Source organism: Miscanthus floridulus, chromosome 10 (genome assembly GCF_019320115.1).
Source record: "Miscanthus floridulus cultivar M001 chromosome 10, ASM1932011v1, whole genome shotgun sequence".
Classification (NCBI taxonomy): Eukaryota; Viridiplantae; Streptophyta; class Magnoliopsida; order Poales; family Poaceae; genus Miscanthus; species Miscanthus floridulus.
Genome location: NC_089589.1, coordinates 20,176,855 through 20,197,958, shown reverse-complemented (window position 1 = coordinate 20,197,958; position 21,104 = coordinate 20,176,855). Strand labels below are relative to the sequence as shown.

The 21,104-nt window shown below is 48.7% G+C and overlaps 3 pseudogenes; 1 reads left to right on the top strand and 2 right to left on the bottom strand.

Annotated features, from left to right (window-relative positions):
- Window positions 1-4,428: 4,428 nt before the first annotated feature.
- On the bottom strand, window positions 4,429-19,228 carry LOC136488143 (uncharacterized; annotated as a pseudogene).
- LOC136487143 (uncharacterized) lies at window positions 6,137-11,848 on the top strand (annotated as a pseudogene).
- Window positions 13,421-17,145, bottom strand: LOC136487142 (uncharacterized; annotated as a pseudogene).
- Window positions 19,229-21,104: the final 1,876 nt, after the last annotated feature.

Genomic DNA, 21,104 nt, shown 5'->3' with positions numbered 1-21,104 from the left:
CCATGACGGTACTTACAGACAAGCAGTTGAGGTCAACCGGATCGATGCAACCGTACTTGCTGAAGAACTCGTCGAGATCTACTCTACTTCTACTCCTAAGGGGTGGCCGGAGCCGAAAAAAGTAAGTAACTTGTATTTAATTGATTGTGTGTGTTTTTACAATAGCCGGAGTTTGATATTTATACCCGGGACCTACGTATGACTCCTATCTAAGCACGACTCATCACAATCTTTGGCCCTAAGAGAAAACATTCTTAATTTAAGATAACTTGGACTCTAATCTTTCCCTTTTTTAGAGTCCAACATGCTTTGTCCTGGCGCCGATCGTAGCCTTTGTCCTTATCTGTTGGCACTACCTGAAGAAAGCTGATTCCAGTACTGCATTCGAATCAGCTAGTTCCGATCTTCACGCAATTGATTCCTTGATAACATGATCTTGGGAGCTTTTGAGTCCCTGCGACTCTTCTTCCAATTTTTGGTGTAAACAGTGGCTTTAGGTCTATTCCATGCAGACATATATTGTAGAATAAGATATCCACTTGAGTGTTGTGGTAAGATTCACCATCAGCAATATATAGAAATAGTTAAATCATAGATATTATTATTGCAAGCAACAGTGACTTTGAGTTAGTTACTCATCTATGTCATCTGCAATATTTTTTTCACAAAACCATTTGCACTGTAACTTCTCTATCTTCTTGGACGCATTGCTCACAGCACTATCCGATGCTCGAGCGATGGATCGTCGTCATAAACATAAAGCTCGAGGTGTCTCTTTTCGACACCATCCTCTTTACCAAATGATTATATGTTATGGTAAATCTGGCCATAGGCACGGAACGTGTGAAAGCCCTAGTTTGGTTTTGGATAATTGATGAAACCTAAGTGTACTGACCTTTGTCATGAGTAAAATGCAAAGATAGGTTGGTACACAGCAAGTGATGGAGCTAGGTGATGATCATGGTGATGGAGGTGACCAAAAGATGATATCAAGTGCTCCAATTTGGAAAAGAAGAAAGAGAAAAATAAAATGGGCTCAAGACAAAGGTATTTTTGAAAGAGCTATTTTGTTTTGCCACTCAAGACACCATATAGGGTGTGAGTGGATTTAGGATAGATAACCGTACTATAAAGAGGGAAAATTTTTAATTGCAATGGTTATCTAGTGCCACTGAGTGTGAATCTTATTTGCATATACTTAGCGTTTAGTGACGTGGTGAGATGCATGAGAAAGCATGTGAAAAATATTTGTGAAAAGCTAATTAAGTGTCTAATTTATTTTGGAATATTTTTGTAAAGTTAGCACTTGATTTGGCTTAAAAAGAGGTGCTGGAATTCACAGAAGGTGCTCTTCTGTCTGCTGGTTCGGAGCTGCTGGGGCTGCTGCTTTGCGCGTGGGCCAGAACGGCCTGGTTGGCGCGCATCTTCTGGCCGCTGGGCCGGCCCGTCGACTAAGCCCAGCTGGGAAGCCGCCTTATTGAGTGGGCCGAACCCAGGAGTGGCGCACGGCGGGCAGAGGGGTGCTTGCAGGCGTGTTGGGAAGCCTCGTGGAAATTTCGTGCGTGCTCACATGCAAGGAACGGAGGGAGAGCTAGGCGCTACTGGTTTTCTCGTGTGGGGCCGCACGCCAGAAATAGGCAGGGAGGCAGGTGCATGCAGCTGGTTGCCTTTTCTTTTCTGTGCTTGCGCTCGTCTGCTCCTGTTGACCGATACAGAGAGAGATGGGGCCCGCGCTGAAAGAGAAAACAAGTGGCGCAGCTGCTTCGTTCGTATGAAGTCGGGCGTGGCTGCTCGTCTGTGCCGTTGCCCGTTGGGGTGTGCGGCGCTAGTGCCGCCCGTTGCTCTGCGTTTGTGACCGTTCGAGGGAGCTGCGCATCCGTTCGAGAGATCGAGCTCTAGCAGTGGTGCTCATACTTAAGAGGATTTCCTTCCTCTTCTCTTTCTTTAAGCGTGGTGCTTATTCTTGAGAGGATTTGAAGAAAACCCTAGTGGTCTCGTTCGCTGGTCTGAAACTGGCTGAAAAATACTGTTCCGGCTGAATTGTTGTGAGAGAAAAACACTGTTCCGGCTGAAATAATAAGCCGAACAAGTCGAATATGGGGTAAGCCGAACAGGGCTAGTGTGTGTATTTGAGGTTGTACATTTGGTGGTACTAGGTGATTATTGTGATCGTGGATTTCTTATTACTCTTGGCGATTGCTATTACCCAAACGGTTAGAGATTTGTTGATTGGTGAGGGAATTTGTTGATTGTGTCCGCCCCCGATTAAGGATATATTTGTGACGGGTTCTTGGGCTTATTTCCCGACGTAACGTCAAAAGTCACTCTAGTAAATTGCTCATGTCATTGAGTTACCTCACTTGTCGGTAGGTTCTTGCAGCGCCCATTTGTTGAGCTAGGTCTGTGAAACACCTATTAACCGTCGAACCACTAAGTGTTGGTCGACACAACGGGGACTAGCGTGCCGACAAGCACGTGAACATCGGGAGAAAATCTTGTGTCTATTGTGATTGGTTCATCTCTCTTGCCACGACGGTATAATCTCCCGATACACTCTCTTGTATTTACTTTATTTATATTTTTGCCTAGTCAAGCTCTTTAGTGTAGCTAATCTTTGAGAACTTGTTAGTTTGGTTAGTAAGGCTCTTTAGTTAGTCTTTGAGAGCTCACTAGCTTAGAGAGTAGTGACTTAGCCTTTGTGTAAACTTAGATATCATAGCAACTAGAATTATTGGTATAGGTGGCTTGCAACCCTTGTAGAGCTAGAGCAAAATTGCTTTACGCCATTTAGTGTACTAACCATTTGCTCTAGTGAGTTTCTAAAGAATTTTTATAGGCTATTCTTCCCCCCCCCCCTCTAGCCATTTAGGACCTTTCAACGTGTAGACACCGCAGATTCGCATGTTAGTGGTCACACGATCTAGGTGGCAGTATAGAGAAGTGAAAGAGAAGTGGTCGTTGAAATATCTGATGTTTGCACGAAAGTGCCTAGCATCAGCGTCCAAGCTTGACCACAACCTCACAGGAGTTGAAATATGAATCTTTCTACCCCAACAACAGAATCCGGGCGGTTCACCCTTGAATTTCTTTGTGTTACAGTGCTCGTAGTTCGGCACCGACGGTAGCATGGGCGACTCTGATGGGACATTAGCTAGACCCTGTCGTATGGATCCGGGACATCAAGCTCACTGTTCTCTTGCTCATCCGTGTCGAGATTGTGCTCGACGTCGGTTCCCTGCTCGTCGTCTTCTGACAAAATGTTCATGTGTTACGCGTCGAAAGAAAGTTTGTGAAAGAATTTTTTGACTATTACGCGGTGTACCTTGTCTAGCAAAAAAGTACGCCTCGTCATCTTCCTCTTCCTCCTCAAATATGACATCCTCATCATAGTCTATGCAACACGGCCACATATATGATGAGAGAAACATAATGGCATACAAAAAACAAAAAGGGGATAAATTTAATAAAGAAAATACCATCCTCGATCATAGAGTCTAGTGTATGAGCTTTGTGCACCGTTTGGTGGCATTGAAGAGGTAGTGTCAACTACAGACGATTGTGTCTGTGTACCTGTGCAATTATTAGGTGGTGGAACTGGAGTTTCCTAGGTGACACCATCTGTAGTAAGAAAATGTATGAGTTTTTGGAATAGAAGAGTGAAGGTGAAAGTGCCGACACTATATAGTGATCAAGGCTAATTATCGTTGTAAACCACACTCGGTTGAGTCGGGTATTTCGAATCATTGCACTTTCCATCCGCATATCCTCTAGCCCTTCTTCTAATGTTTGCTTCAAAAGCCCAATTGCGACGGGATAGAAGGGAATTTCTCTCTCCAGTGGTTACTCGATGCCTATATATGGTCTGTGCCGCAGCCAATTCAGGGGTATGGACTTCTGGATTTTGAATTACAGTCGGCGCGATGTCATCAGGCGTGCCCCTCAATTCGGGTATTTCCATATCGTGTGAAGGCGCTTTAGGCGATTGTGGTGAAGAAGGAAAAATAAGCTGAGGGTAAAAGTGAGGGCTCTCCATGGCAATTGAGTCCGGACGCAAATTGTTGGCTCAGTGTTCTCTCACAATCATTTTGTAGTTTTTATTACTCTCTTTTCGTTTCAACTTCTTCTCTTGTGGAGGCATTTGCAGTTTTCTTGCAGTATTTTTGTGTGTATTTTTTGCCGCATACAACTCACGCCGCCTCTTTTTTATTAGCGCCTTTTGTTCAGGAGACATTGCAGCCCTTCGTGCTCAATGTAGCTCACGCTTACGCTCTTTTGGACACGTGACAATATTGTTGATGGAATTGGATGCATTTACAACACCAATATTATAATACAAAAGTAGGGTCTCAAAGTCTAATCCATGAAGGACACACAATAATTAAAATTACTATGATAATAAAGTTTACGCAACAGTGTCAGTTCTGGTGTTCAAACTCTTTTTGTAATTAAAAATAAAGCCACGATTCTAGTGTTGATATCCGTCTCTGTTAAACCATCGTCAATATCACTAGGAACTCCAATGCTTAAAGGGATAGGACCGTCTAAAAATTTATTGATATAATAAGTATCCTATGGCACCACAATATTTTCGCTGCAAAGAAATCAATTTTATTACCATACCTGTTGACTGGGCGGTCTCCTTTGGAGTCATTTGTAGCATCTTTGCAGACTTTTTTGGTGCATTTTTCGTTGCATACAATTAACGCCATCTCTTATTCAGTAGTGCTCTTTGTTCAGGAGACATTGTACCATTTCGTGCTCTGTCACGATCACGCTTACCCTCTTTTGGACATGTGACAAGCCGGTTGATGGGACCTGGTGCATATCCAGAATGTATATATCATGGAATGCCACTTTAATCAACACACGTTAGGATGGTGTCTAAGCACAATTGTAATAAACAAACACAGCCACAATTCACCAGAATCTCAGGCAATGGATATAAAAGTATACCCGTTTCATGAACAGTATTGTTATCTTCCTCGGTGTCAATGTTATCCACGTCACCAGTGCCACCAATGGTGCTTAAAGGTACCAGACCATCTACAAACATAACCATACAATACAAATTGAACCATTCTATAACCAAACTATGTCACTTATAGTCGCCACACCAAGCAATACTTTTATTTGCAAAATAAGTCACCTGATGTTGTAACATGGCCACCGCGAGCGACGGAGACCTGCGTAGTCAGCAAGCAACGAGAACATCTCCGACCCGTTGACGTAACGGACACCCAGCTCCCACGCTTCCAAACCCGGGAGAGAGATCGGTTTGGCAGATTGAGCTCACAGGTTGCAGGCGGCGACCTTGACGTAGGTCTCCGCCCGACCGTCCCGCAGGCGTCTCCGCCTAAAAGAGGGCGGAGGCCGCACCGCTAGGAGACTAATTGAATACCAACATTGTTTGAATATGTGCAGGTGACTGCATCAATGCGCTCGTGGGCAGTGAGGGAGCTCCGGTAGGGTCTCCACCCATCGGAGGCGAAGACCCAAGAAGGGCGCCGACGCGGTCCCGGTCGGTCCTCGGCGCAGGCACCCCGGCACGGTCTCCGCCCATCGATGCGGAGACGCAAGCAGAAGATCGGCGATCCTGGGTCGCCGATGCTCCGTGGCTTTGGCACTCCCGGAGCCGGAGGCCAGAAGGCTCGTCGAGGGATCCTGAGGCTGGACGGGGCAGAGACCTACGGCGGAGGTGCAGAAGCCCATTGCCAAATCCTGAGGCCCGTTGGGCCGGTTGACCATGCAGGCCCGGTACCAGATGACGGCATGGCAAGAATGCCCCCGCGACGGAAGACGAGTGGAAGAATATCCCAAGAATGTACCGTAGCAGTTAAGGGATATTATTGTAAACTCTGTAAAAGCGGTAGCTGAGCCCTATAAATAGGGGACACTTGTAACAGTAAAGGTTGGTTGGTGGATGAATTAATGAAACCCTAGTTTTGAGTGCCGCTTTCCTTACACGCCCATCTGTCGTGTCTGTCACCCGAGCCTTCGCCCGAGGGCGCGGCTCGCCGGTCGGAGACCTCTACCTCCTCCACATTGCTTGAGAGCGGAGGCCTCTTCCTCCACCTTGTCTGAGACCGCAAGTCTCAACATTGGCGCCCACCGTGGGGCCGAGCAAGACAAACCAACGATGGCAGGGAAAAGAAAGACCACCACCAGAGCAGCAACGACCACGGGTCAGAGAGGAAGGCCTAGGCGTACCACTCATAGCACCTACGCAACCTTGCCAGCGGAGGATCCCGCCAGAACACAGGGTCAACCACCAGAAATCCAAGATCCACAGATTCAAGATCCGAGGGCCCAACCAATCCCAGGCACAGCACTCGAGCAAGAACTGCAACAGCTGCAAGCACAGTTGCAAAGAGCGCAGCAAGAGCGGGACAGAATGGCAGCAGCATTTGCTGCCAATCAGCAAGCTACTCAAGCGTCAGCACAAGCAGCAGAAATCAGGCAGGAGTTGGCAGTCCTACATGCTGAGATGCTAAGTATGCAGCATGCAGTACCAGCGTCAACCTCCGCAATCCCAGCCTCTGCAGCAACAACAACCGCAACCATACCACAAGGGCCTCCGCCAGTGATCAGCCCGACCACGACGCCATCTCCGGTGATGCGGAGGCCTATTGATCCCAAGTCCCCACTCTCTGAAGGCATACAACAGTCGCCATGGCCAACGGCGTACAAGCCAATCACACTACCCAAGTTTAACGGGAAGACAGACCCCCACCAGTTCATTATGAGTTACGAGGCAGCAGTAGCCTCCGCCGGCGGAGACGACACCATCTTGGCAAAATCATTTGTCATCGCGGCCGAAGGCGATGCGTTGGCTTGGTATTCTATGCTCAAGCCAAGTACAGTCTATTCTTGGGAAAACCTCAGGGACAAGATATTGGCAAATTTCAAGAGGCTAACAGCACAGTCGCTGACATCCACAGATCTGTTCCAGTGCAAGCAAATGCAGGGAGAGACACTACACGACTACTTCCGGAAATTCATGCAACTAAAGGCGAAGGCACCAGACGTCCCAGACGAGATCGCCATTGAAGCAGCGATCAAAGGCCTCCGAATCGGGCCGTTCGCAGCACACCTAGCAAGAAAGAAACCAACTTCCATACAGCAGTTGTATGACCAGTTCGAAAAATATTGCAGATCAGACAATGACCTCCGGAAAAGGCTGGAGGAGCAGGGTCAAAACAGACAGCAAAACAGCAGTAAAAACTCCCAGAAGAGCTATACGAACCAGAATGCATCAAATCAGAAAACAAGCCAGGGGCAAGTGCTCAGCATCGAGGGTCAACCTCACCCCGAACAAGGGCAGTTAGCAGCGCCAGCAGGGCCGGAGACCCAGACCAGGAACCAAGGCCGGCAAAGTTACCAAGGTAAAAACCGGAACAAAAACCACAAGCAGAAACAACGCAGGCCATATTGCGTCTTTCACGGTGAAACAGCAGGGCACAGCACCAAAGATTGTCCGGAGACAAAAGAGACACAGGAAAGGATGAAGAACAAGCAGACTGCCCAGCCTCCAACACCGCAAAACGCTAGAGAGGTCAACACCACATATACAACTGGCCACCAGCAGTACTGCCCAATGTATCCAGCGCTAAACGCAAATCAAGTACATCCTTCCACACTAGCCTCTGCATATTACCCAAACTTCCTTCCTGCATGGCGGCCAGCGCCTTCGCAGCAGCCTCCGGCAGGTAACTACAGGTCGGAGGCAAGTCTGACCTACATAAACCCAAAACCCCCCCAGATAACCTACTTCGAAACAAATCCACCTTCTCAAAACCAGAGCAGGTTCGAGTCTCCACTACAACAGCAACATATGCAGCAATTGCCTCCGCCACCACATCACAACCAACCCCCAACACCAAAAAATGAGCCAAACCCAGAAAACCAAGTTAACCCTCACGGAGCACTACCAACAATAGGCATGATACTACCAATCGCCGAAGGATCATCAATGGAGTTCCAAACAAAAAAGCAGAAAAAGAATCACCTCCGCCTGGTAAACAATGTAGCAGTTCAAGGCCCGGCAAAATACACAGATTGGTCCAGAGTCCCAATAACCTTCACAGAAGAAGATCTCTAGCTGGAAAGCTACCCTCACACAGATGCAATGGTAGTCAAGACCAATATAGCAGCATGGGAGATAAGCAGAGTGTTGATCGACATGGGCAGTTCAGCAGACATCATCTTTGCAAATACCTTCAACCAAATGAAGCTCAGTAGAAACCAACTTCAGCCCTCCGAATCCCCTTTGATAGGATTCGGAGGCAAGCAGATACAAGCACTAGGAAAGATATCACTCCCAGTGTCGTTCGGAACTCAAGCAAATGCCAGAACCGAGTACATAACATTCGACGTCGTCGACCTGTACTACCCATACAATGCCATTTTGGGCAGAGGATTCACAACAAAATTCAACGCAGCCCTGCATATGGCCTACCTGTGCATGAAAATACCAGCTCTCCATGGTATCATCACAGTCCAAGGCAGCCAGAAAGAAGCAAGAAACATAGAAAAAGCAATTTACAGAGCACAAAGAAACATCAACGCGGTTGAGTCGGCAAACAAAGAACTGGAGCCTCCGGACATGCCCAGAGGAAAAACAGATATGGCAGGTCAAGAAGAAACAAAGATGACCCCTCTAGAAAAAGAGTTACCAGACAGAAAAGTAACGATCAGCTCAGAACTGAGCAAAGCAGAGGAAGAAGAGCTCATGGAAACTCTAGTAAAAAACAAAGACATCTTCGCCTGGTCAGCCTCCGACCTCCAGGGAGTCAGCAGGGACGTCATACAGCACGAACTCAATATCAATGAAAACATCAGGCCAAGAAAGCAGAAACAGAGGAAAATGTCGGAGGACAGAACCCTGGCAGCAAAGGCGGAGGTGCAAAGATTGCTAGATGCAAAAGTCATCAGAGAAGTCAAGTATTCAGAATGGCTTGCAAACATAGTACTGGTACCGAAGAAAAACGGCAAAATGAGAATGTGCATAGACTTCACAGATCTGAATAAAGCTTGCAAGAAAGACCCTTTCCCATTGCCAAGAATAGATGCCTCCGTTGACAAGGCGGCCAGGTGCCAGAGGTTTTCTCTCCTCGACTGCTTCTCTGGGTATCATCAAATCTGGATGAAAAAAGAAGACGAAGACAAGACAAGTTTCACCACTCCATTCGGGACATATTGCTATACCAGAATGCCGGAGGGCCTCAAGAATGCAGGAGCAACCTTTGCCAGAATGACAAAGGAGGTCTTGGGCTCACAACTAGATAGAAACATCATAGCCTACGTCGATGACATAGTAGTCATGAGCAAGAACAAGGGTAATCATGTCTCTGACTTACAGGAGACCTTTGCCAACCTCAGGGCAGCTGGCCTCCGCCTCAACCCAGAAAAATGTATATTTGGTGTCACAAAAGGGAAGATGCTTGGATACATCATAAGCAGCGAAGGCATCAAAGCAAACCCAGACAAAACAAGAGCAATAATGACAATGGCAGAACCCAAAAACAAGAAAGAAGTGCAAAAGCTGACGGGAAGAATAGCAGCGCTCAATAGATTCATCTCAAAATCAGCGGAACGCAGCTTACCTTTCTTCCAAGCACTAAGGGGCGGAAACAACTTTGAGTAGGGGTCCAAGCAGTCGGAGGCTTTTCACAGCTTGAAAGAGTATCTGGCAAACTCACTTGTGGTCTCCGTCCTAGAACCGGACAGCCACCTATTGCTATATGTGGCAGCCTCCGACCATGCAATCAGTGTAGTCTTAGTTCACGAGCTGGAAAAACAATCAGGCAAAACTCAAAAGCCGGTTTATTTTATCTCAGAAGCACTTTCCGGAGCCAAGCTAAACTACAACGAGGTAGAAAAAGTTGCCTATGCAGTGCTAATGGCATCAATGAAACTAAAGCATTATTTCCAAGCCCACGAGATCTCAGTTCCAACATCGCTGCCACTGCAAGACTTGCTCAGAAACAAAGAAGCCTCTGGCAGAATAGGCAAATGGGCTACAGAGCTATCATAGTTTGGCATCTCCTATGTCCCTAGAATAGCAATCAAATCACAAGCACTAGCCGACTTTGTAGCAGATTGGACACCTCCGATAGAGCCCAAGAAACAACCAACCACTCAAGGCTGGATGGCATTCACGGATGGAGCCTGGGGCCAAGCCGGAGCAGGAGTCTCCGCCGTCCTAACGGCACCCTCCGGTGTCAGACTGAAATACGCAGCAAGGCTAGAGTTTAAATCAACAAACAACATAGCAGAATATGAAGGCCTGATCTTAGCACTCAGTAAAGCAAAAGCACTAGGGGCAAAAACATTGACAGTCAAAACAGATTCTCAAGTGGTTACTGGCCAAGTAGAGAAAGAATACACAGCAAGAGAGCCAGAACTCATCAAATACCTATCCGTTGTCAGAGATTTGGAGCGGAAATTCGAGGGCTTCACCCTGAAGCACATCCCAAGATCAGAAAATGCGGAGGCAGATGAACTGGCAAAAGCTGCAGCAAACAACCTGGCACTGCCGCCAAACACTTTCTACCAGATCCTGAAGTCTCCGGCTACTGCGGAGACATCTAAGGCACGAAGGCCCATACTACACCTGCAAAATGAAGACTGGAGAAAGGCGATAATAGAATTCTTAGAGAGCAAGATCACCGAAGAAGATGAAGCAAAAGCAGCAAGAATACAGGTCAGGGCAAGAAATTACACAATCATAGATTGTGTGCTGTACAAGAAAGGAGTAGTCCAGCCTCTCCTCAAATGTATATCACAGAGCGAAGGCACAGAGCTGCTTCAAGAAATACACTCAGGAATCTACGGGTCGCACATTGGCTACAGAGCATTGTCAGCGAAGGCAATAAGGCAAGGTTTTTACTGGCCAACACACATACAAGACGCAGAGCGGGTAGTCAGAACATGCAAAGCATGCCAAACATTCTCCCCCAGGCAGTCAAAACCTTCGTCAGAGACCCAGCTTATATCTCCGACATGGCCACTACAAAGATGGGGTATGGACCTGGTCGGCCCACTACCACCATCCCAAGGAGGAAACAGATTCACAGTAGTGGTAGTAGAATACTTCACAAGATGGATAGAAGCAAAGCCGCTGGTGAAGATAACCTCAGAAACTATCAGGAAGTTCTTCTGGCAAAACATCATTTGCAGATTCGGTGTACCAAGGACTCTGACAGTAGACAACGGAAAGCAATTCGATTCAGCAAACTTCAAAGAATTCTGCAAAAGCATCGGAACAAAACTAGCCTTCGCCTCAGTATACCACCCAGAGTCCAATGGTGCTATGGAAAGAGCAAACGGAATAATATTCTCAGCAATATCAAAAACGTTGCTGGGCCTCCGCAAGGGAAAATGGGTAGATGAATTACCCAGAGTGGTTTGGTCACACAACACAACCATCTCAAGAACAACAGGATTCACACCATTCAAACTGCTCTATGGAGAAGAGGCTATGATGCCAGAAGAAATCAAGCACGAAAGCCTCCGCTCAACGAGACAGCTAATGTTACAAGATGAAGAATATGCAAAAGAAATAGTAGAAGCCACAAGACTGGAAGCAGTAGAAAACATTGCAAAATATCAGTCCCAAACAAAGAGATGGAGAGACTCTCAGGTGGTAAGAAAAGACATAAAACACGAAGACCTTGTACTCAGAAGAAAACCAAACGCACAACTTGTTGGCAAACTACAGCCAAAATGGGAAGGCCCATACATAGCAACGGCAGCAGGGTGCCCAGGCTCTTTCCACCTGACCGACAGCGAAGGCGTCACGACAACCCACACATGGAACATTGACAGCCTCCGCAGATACTACATCTAGGCTATGTAAAAAAAAGGGGCAACCTCCGCAAACAATAAGCGAAGGCCCCTCCGTTCATTTACATTTCAGTTTTTTTTCCTTCAACCCAAAAAATGTAAAAGAGCCTGTACTCTTTTCCTCACAGGGGAACTCCAAACGGAGGTGAGGTTTTTAATGAGGCAGGCTCAATGTAAAAATCCTCTACAAGTATAAAGAGGTAATTCCCCAAGAGAACGCCCGAAAAGTTCAAAACCGAAAGCGGCAAGCCCTGGCGCCGCAATATTCGGTGAACAAAAATAAGCATAGGTCCTTTTAAAGCGCCAGCCACAGGCTTTGGCAATTTGAAACGACCTCTTGGGACAAACAGGCCTCCGACCTTGACAAAGACCTGACCAAAGTTAGGCATCAAGGAGAGAGAGAAAAAAAACAACCTTGGCCAAACAAGCCTCCGACCTTGACAAAGACCTGACCAAAGTCAGGCATCAAGGCAAAAACCACCTTGGCCAAACAGGCCTCCGACCTTGACGAAGACCTGACCAAAAGTCAGGCATCAAGGCAAAAACCACCTTGGCTAAACGGGCCTCCGACCTCGACGAAGAACCGACCAAAGTCAGGCATCAAAGAAAACAGGCCTACGACTTTTAAAAAAAAACTACTACCCCAAGCATCAGGGGCAACACCATTATGGCGCTGGACCTATTTATTTCAAAAGATCCAGACCATTAAAAGCTAAGATACGTTCCAACAAACAACGTACCAAAAATTTAACAAACAAAAGCCACCACCCCACTATAACCTCCCCCCATGCCCTTAAAACCTCAGTCAGAAGAGGGAGCAAGGGGGGAAGAAGACGGAAAACGAGCGCAAACCACAGCAACACCCATGGAGGCAGGGGTCTCTTTAGATACCTAGGTCTCCTGTAGATATTGTATGAAAACTCGTAAAATCGGAGGCACCTGCAGCAGGGCGGAGATAGTGGGAAAAAAGAAACAACCTACGACACGGTGATGAACAGCGTAGGTCTACGGAAAAGGGGGGATACCGTATGAAATCTCATAACATCCCCCCGACGCCGGAGACCTAACCTGCCACCTCCGTAATTGATACATGACCCATGGGTGTGTTGCGTCGGAGGCCTATGCCACCACACAGCTGAAACACCCAGCTAAACAAATACCAAAAGTCTCTGTCGCCTGCACAAGCTGCGCCAAACTTCCTATCGGATCACACACCGATTCAGCAAACCTCGCCAGGCGGACTTCAAGTACATCTCCGCCGGCCAGAAAAGTGCCAACACTTGTATCACGGCCACCAAGAAAGCACAGAGAAGGGGAGAAAATGTGGCGGAGGCCCTAGCCACCACCTCTGTATCGCGCAAGTTCGCCCAAGCAAAGGGCCACGGTGTGCAACCTCAGGCCTAGACGAGATATGTAAACCACCACAACAGACATGAGCCTCCGCACAAACAATCAAGAAAGCGAATCTGTTTTTGTATTCCACAAAACGTCAAGTACCATTCTTACAGGACACAAACTTACAATAAAATCCAAACTATCGTGGCGGAGGTCCGCGCCAAGCAAGCGCGCGACTAAATCAAGCGCGCGAGTCATCTATGTCTAACCTAACTGACTCAAACACGTCGCGCGCAACGCTGCGTGGAAAAGCCGAATGCCAGTACTCCCAAAGCTCTCCGCTCACGTAAATACCGTCGTTGTAGAGACTCAAAGGCGCAACATCTTGCTCAGGCTCTAGATTCGGAACCTGCGCAGGGTTAAAATTTTACACGAAATCATTTAGAACAAAAGAAACTTTATTCATAAGAGTCCAATCGGACTACAATATACAAGTCAAAAGAACTAAAATCCTACAAAGAGCCTAGACCTCTGGAGTCCCGGACGCTGTAGAAGTCCCAGGAGCGGAGCCCGCACCAAACACGGACGGAGACGTTGTCCCCCTCCGGGCGTCACCACCGCCGATCGTAGCGCTCTTCGGGGCGCCAGCAGAGGCGGAGGCATCACCCGTAGTCGCCGAACTCCGAATCGGCGGAGGCTTGCTACCCAGGCCCTTCTGCGCCTCCTATTAAAGACACAGACCACAATATCAGCATCAGCGAACAACAAAAGCCTCCACACCATCGCAAGAAAAAAAGGAAAGGGAAAAACATCGATAACAAATATTACAAATACCTTCGCCCTCTTCTCCTCCGCCAGCCTCCGGGCGGCAAGCCTCCTGAACGGAGCCCAAAAGTATCCAATGAAATTCCTCAAGCTTTTTCGCAAACCAGGAGAAGTCTCACCAAGCACCTCCAGACCCGGCAGCACACCCCCCGAAATACTCTCAGTATGCGTACACCCGCCGCGCACCAGAAGCTTGGCGTAGTTCGTCACCCCTGCCAGCGCCCCGTAGTCCGTACAACCATTCATCAAATCAGGGAGCTGGGCAAGGTGACGCTTCAGCCAGGAGGCGAGGGCATAGACGTTGTCTCCCTCCGGAGGAGCGGAGGTTTCGCCATCAAATTCAGCGACGGCGGTACGGTAATGGCTAACAGTCGCAGCAAGGACCCCCTTCAACGAGTCCAAACGCCTCAGAGTCAAAGTCAGTTGTTCCCCCACCGCAGCCGCGGATTCCTTTTCAGAGGCCAGTTCTCGCCGGAGACCCTCGCACAACTCATTCGCCTTGCGGGCCTACTCGGCGGCCTTGGCAAGATCGGCCTTCGAAACCTCCGTCTCTCTTTCCTTCTCCGCCAGAGAAACACGAAAAGCTGCAAGGGAATTGGTCAAACCACCTTTTTCACCTACCAGGCGCTCATTCTCCACCTTCAGCGCTTCAATCGCAGCATCTCGGTCGGAGACCTCTCGAGTGCAGCGCTCTTCCATAACAACACCCGTGTGATACCCCTGCGATCGCAAAAGAAGAAGACCAACGCGATCAGTAACATAAATAAAAACAAATACAAAAACGAGCATACACAAAAAAAGGGCAAACTGCCGGAGACGAACCAAGCTCTGGTGTTCTAGATGAACACGGAGAAGTTGGAAGAAGTCCATCTCCATCAAACGCTGTTTGAAGCGATCTGTTCAAAAAAGAACAAACAAATACAAAATCATTAGGTGAGAAAAGCAAATCTAACAATGAATACACCAACTGCCGGAGACCACCTCCGACGTCTCCAAGAACCCCAAGACAGCACTCTTCCCAACCTGAGATAGAAGTGCCGGAGGAGCCTGCGTAACAAATAAAACCCAGGTCAGAGGACGGACCACACATAAGCAATAACAGCAGACGAAGAAACGAGCACAATAAAAACACTCCACACTCACTTGGACCCGGCGCCATCGGCCCCGGCTGCCCCGGGACAAACCTAGCGCTGGCGGCAGCCGCTTGTTCCTCCGGAGTGAGGAGACCAGCCATGACATCACCTGCAAAGCAGCACGGAATACATAAATAAAAAAAACGGGCCAACACAGTAAGCACGAAAATGTGGGTTAAGCAAACTCACTCATAAAAAGCCCAGGGTGGGCCGCCTGCTGGGCCCCCCGGGCAGAGGCCTCCGCCCTGTCATCTGGCGAAGGCCCAGAAGGACGACCCTCCTTACCCAGCAGCACGGCGGGCAGAGGGCTCGAAGAAGGCCGAGCCGCCAGGGCCTGCTCTTCAAGCATGGCCTCCGGCTGCCCGACGACGGCCTCTGGCGCAGGGGGAGGCAAAGCAGAGGAGGGAGCAGGGGAACCATGCCGCAGGTTAGCCTCCGTGCCCTCTTCAGAACTCGAGGATAGCCCGCCAAAAATATTGGGCATAGGATTGGCAACGCTGGCCTCCGGCTGTTCGGCACCACTCGTGGCACCGTGCAAAGATCGCGCCGGAGCCGGGCCGGCCTCTGGCCGCGATGCACTGCTCACAGCGCCGAGCAAAGGGCGCATCAAAGCAGCAGGGGAGACGCCATCTCCGCCGCCTGTGACCTGCACGTCCCTCGACGGGACGGAAGAGCTCTGAGCGTCCTCACTGTCGGCGGAGGCAACGCCCGCACTACCGGACGAAGACGCGGCTGGCGCAACCACCAGAGCACCAACTTTCGTCTTCTTTTTCGGAGGCACCCGAGCAACTGCGACGTTTCTCCTCTTCTTGGACTCGGCCTCCGTCGTAACGTTCTTCGCGGAGATCTTTTTCTTTTTCTTGTCAATTGAAGCCAGAACCTCCGCGGGAACCTCGCGTTCCCGGTAAATGATCCCGAGCTCCTCAAAAACTCAATTGAGCCGCGGCATGGTGCCCGACACGGCTCTCCGAGACGTGTACTCACGCTCGGAAATCTTGCCAACTAACCCGATGGCGGCTTCTTCAACCTCGGAGACAAGGCTGTCTTCCGTCACCCCCTCCCCCAAAGACCGGCCAAAGCGGGGGAACGGAATACCGCCCTCTGGCCCAAAAATGGGAACCGAAACCATTTCCAGTTGAAAGGGTGGATTGTCTTTGCTCAGGGGCCAATAGTTGGAGGCCATTATCTCCTCCACCAAATCGCGACCTCCGGAATAACGGCACGCCAATGCGAAGGCCCGTTCACACGCCTCCCTCGCCGGAGACACCGTCTCCGGCGGCTCCACGCGTGTGTGCGGCGCCATCGCATCCATCCTTGAGGTCAGTGGATATTCCTGGACCTCCGCACCATCCTCGGTGGTGCCACAGACCCCGTAGGTCTTCACATAGAACCATTGCTCAAGCCAGCCGCGGTCCCATTTGCCCTTCTGGCAGAAAGAAATCTCCAGGCGATCTGCGCCTTGGTTCCTCTTCGACATAAAGGTACAACTACCATACTGGTAGATCACCTCCACCTCCTTGCCTTCCCGAATCTCCTTCTTCTTCTTCGGCTGCTTCTGCAGCTCGTAGTAAGCGCAGAACGTGTCCACATCCGGCTCGGCACCATAAGAGACACACGCCCAGCAGAATTTGCTGAGCGTGAGGAAAGCTGTAGGCGTCAGATGATGGAGCTGGATGTTGAAAGTTTCTAGCACCTAGCGGAGAAAGGGGACGTAAGGAAGGCGGAGGTCGCAGGTGAAGAAGTCCCGGAACACCACCGCATACCCCTCCTCCGGCTCCGGAACGGTCTGACCAGTTGGAGGGATTTTTACCCTCGAAGAAGGAAAGTACGATTCCTTCAACATTTCCGTGACCGCCTCCTCAGTAATGGAGGAGGGGCCGAAATCCCATGACTTTATCGCCATGTCTCCGGAATCCGCAGCAATCAGGTCTCCAACGGACGTGGAGACACTCCCCAAATCCTCCTCCAGCAGCCTCTCAAATTCCAACGCAGAGGCGGAGGCAAGCATGCACTCCTCAAAGCGTGCGCCCCAGCCAACTGCCCTAACACCAAGAAGGTGGCGATAGGGTCCGAAGAAGGCGGGCCGGCGAGTTTGGGCGAAGGTGGGAAAGAAAGCCACCGCGTCGGCGACCTAGGAGGAAGGCGCAAGCGGAAAGCAGGAACACGCGAAGGCAGCACAGGCGAAAGCAAGGAAATCAGAGAGCGATTTCTGGCGCTGCGAGGAAAGCGAATGAGTCGTGCGGGAGGGGGACCCCGCCACCAACCCCGCCCTTATATAGGCCGTAGGCGGGCGGTTCGGCCCCCGCCCGACAACGGTCATCTCCGGGTAGTTCGCCCCGGGCACCAACGGTCATTTCCGGATAACTCGCCTGGTGCCAACGGTCATCTCCGGGTAAGTTGCAAGACACGCAACGGCTACATTTCCAGCCCAACAGCTACCTTGACAAGACCAACGGCCGCGCCAGAGCGGGCCAGGGGGGAACCGGCGGGGATCGGTCGGAGACGTGACCACGCGCAGCCTCCGCCCCTGCGGACGTCCTTGCTTAGGGCGTTTTGAGCTCACGACACGCTCAGGCGGACCGCGGTCTCAAAAGGGGGGAACTGTTGTAACATGGCCACCGCGAGCGATGGAGACCTGCGTAGTCAGCAAGCAACGAGAACATCTCCGACCCGTTGACGTAACGGACACCCAGCTCCCACGCTTCCAAACCCGGGAGAGAGATCGGTTTGGCAGATTGAGCTCGCAGGTTGCAGGCGGCGGCCTTGACGTAGGTCTCCGCCCGGCCGTCCCGCAGGCGTCTCCGCCTAAAAGAGGGCGGAGGCCGCACCGCTAGGAGACTAATTGAATACCAACATTGTTTGAATATGTGCAGGTGACTGCATCAATGCGCTCGTGGGCAGTGAGGGAGCTCCGGCAGGGTCTCCGCCCGTCGGAGGCGAAGACCCAAGAAGGGCGCCGACGCGGTCCCGGTCGGTCCTCGGCGCAGGCACCCCGGCACGGTCTCCGCCCATCGATGCGGAGACGCAAGCAGAAGATCGGCGATCCTGGGTCGCCGATGCTCCGTGGCTTTGGCACTCCCGGAGCCGGAGGCCAGAAGGCTCGTCGATGGATCCTGAGGCTGGACGGGGCGGAGACCTACGGCGGAGGTGCAGAAGCCCATTGCCAAATCCTGAGGCCCGTTGGGCCGGTTGACCATGCAGGCCCGGTACCAGATGACGGCATGGCAAGAATGCCCCCGCGACGGAAGACGAGTGGAAGAATATCCCAAGAATGTACCGTAGCAGTTAAGGGATATTATTGTAAACTCTGTAAAAGCGGTAGCTGAGCCCTATAAATAGGGGACACTTGTAACAGTAAAGGTTGGTTGGTGGATGAATTAATGAAACCCTAGTTTTGAGTGCCGCTTTCCTTACACGCCCATCTGTCGTGTCTGTCACCCGAGCCTTCGCCCGAGGGCGCGGCTCGCCGGTCGGAGACCTCTACCTCCTCCACATTGCTTGAGAGGCGGAGGCCTCTTCCTCCACCTTGTCTGAGACCGCAAGTCTCAACACCTGATAATTGTTAGGTTGAGTGCATGTGGAGCCAGTCACTATTTTCGTCCCTTTCATTTGTTGTATTCCCATCAACAAGTTTAAATGTAATAAATTGTTATTAATCCATACAATACAAATTGATCCTTACAATAAGCAAACTATCTCACCACGATAATTGCAATCGCCACTTTTATTAGCAGAATAAGTAATGTGATAGTTGCTCGGCGCCATTACCGTAGGTTGAGTGCATATGGAGCTGGTCACTATTTTCGTCCATTTGATTTGTTGTATTCCTCTCACGGAGTTTCTTGTTTCTTTCACTATTCTTTTCATCAGACATTGTCGCATACCATTCTCTCTCCCTCTGCCTCTTCTGCTCATTAGTATCCCCATCTAGTGGCACTAACCCCGGTCGGGTATGATTCCCTTCAATAAATTATGGTGAGGTTGCAAACATATGAACATAGATATGTTGTAAAAGTTTATATACCTCCATGTGTTGTATTTGTAAGGTTCCCCAAAGATACCCGATCACCAGTTGGTCTTGGTGTGTCCATCAACACTACGTGTCACATATCTCTCACAACATGTAATACACTGGATAACTTTGGCAAAAGTCGAATTGAGGAAGCATGTTTGAAGGCTATTGACTATGACAGGCAGAACTCAGAAAGAAAGACAACTGAAGAGCAAGTCATGAAGAAGCACAACTGCACGAGCAACAAAAAGGTGGGTGCTCATCAGAAAAGGATAGCAACTTCCGGCAGGTGTTTCACATCACGTGAGAAGCTAATTTCTTTTTTCTTTCTTGATAATTATTTTACAACCTTTTTATTTTTTATAATTGTCTCTCAAAGCGATTGAGTATTCTGAAAATCTCTACCACTGTTGAAACAATAGATAAGTAAGCAGGATATTGACATGAATTGCAGAAAAAGATGGACAACTTAACAATCTCTACTACTGTTGAAACAACAGATAAATAAGCAGGATATTGACACGAATTGCAGAAAAAGATGGACAAGTTAACAATCTCTACTACTGTTGAACAACAGATAAATAAGCAGGATATTGAAACGAATTGCAGAAAAACATGGACAACTTAATGGGAAACAAAAGGCAAAAAACAATATGCTGGTGGCTTTACTTCAACCAGAAGATGCAATTACTTAATATTAGTTGAAACAAATTTGCAAAAGATTATTAGAGAATATGGCATCCATGTAAAGTTGTAAACTAACAAATTTAGTTTAATCGCCATAATATTATAGTTGTTTGGGAAGGTTAATTTGCAGAGCTGTCTAAACTGTTCGTAAAGTGCGAAGGTGGAAGAAAATCATTGGTTGAAATTTAATTGGGGTCCATGTGAGGAAACAATGGAATTGAGACGTAGTTTCTACATGTGCTGTTTCTCGCTTAGAAACTACTCATAGAAACTATGAATTGGGACTGCCTTTAACCATCCATCACTACTCTATATATCTCATCACCGCTGGGCCTAAACCCACTTTCACCATTGGTTTTTCTAAGCAGCGGTGAAACTAGGCAGTAAAAATCGAGATAATCATCGTCGGTTTCCAAACCAGCGGTGAATAGTGAATACAAAATAAATAAAACTCCCATCTGTGCCAGCGCCACCGTAGGCGTCCTCGCCCACGCGTCTGCTGTCCTGTTTACATTGAAATGGTCAGAAGAATGCTTCCACTCTTTTGGGTCCCCTTTTGCTTAAGCTGTGCCTGGTTCTGTCCTATATTGAGAAAACAGAATACGCTGGTCCCGTTTTCGTTGTTCTGTCCTGTATTAGGATTTTCCTGAGAGAACATATTAGTACAGGTGGGAAAATATTCAAATGGCATCGGTCGGAACATACTAAAGATGGACAACCTAATGGGAAACAAAAGGGAAAAAAACAATATGCTGGTGGCTTTACTTCAACCAGAAGATGCAATTACTTAATATTAGTTGAAACAAATTTGGAAAAGATTATTAGAGAATATAACATCCATGTAAAGTTGTAAACTAACAAATTTAGTTTAATCGCCATAATATTAGAGTTGTTTGGGAAGGTTAATTTGCAGAGCTGTCTAAACTGTTCGTAAACAGGAATGAGAAAAGTGCAGTTTACTGGAAATGGAGAAAATCACTTGAACTAAACAACGCGGAGGGATTAGCTGATTCAAGTATTCAACGCCCGGCCACAGGTCCCAGCATATGACCAGAGCAGTGGTTCTCGTCTAGCTGGTGAATGCACTGAACAAAAATGTGGTAACTCAATTTTTGAGTCTTCCATGGCCTAAATAAGATTGTGTACAGCCATGCAGCACTCTAACAAAAGAAACTTAAAACAGAGGTATCCTACATATATGAAGCTGTGATTACGGAACGATGATGCATACTTATACATTCAATTAGAAGGTCACACACACATTCAGT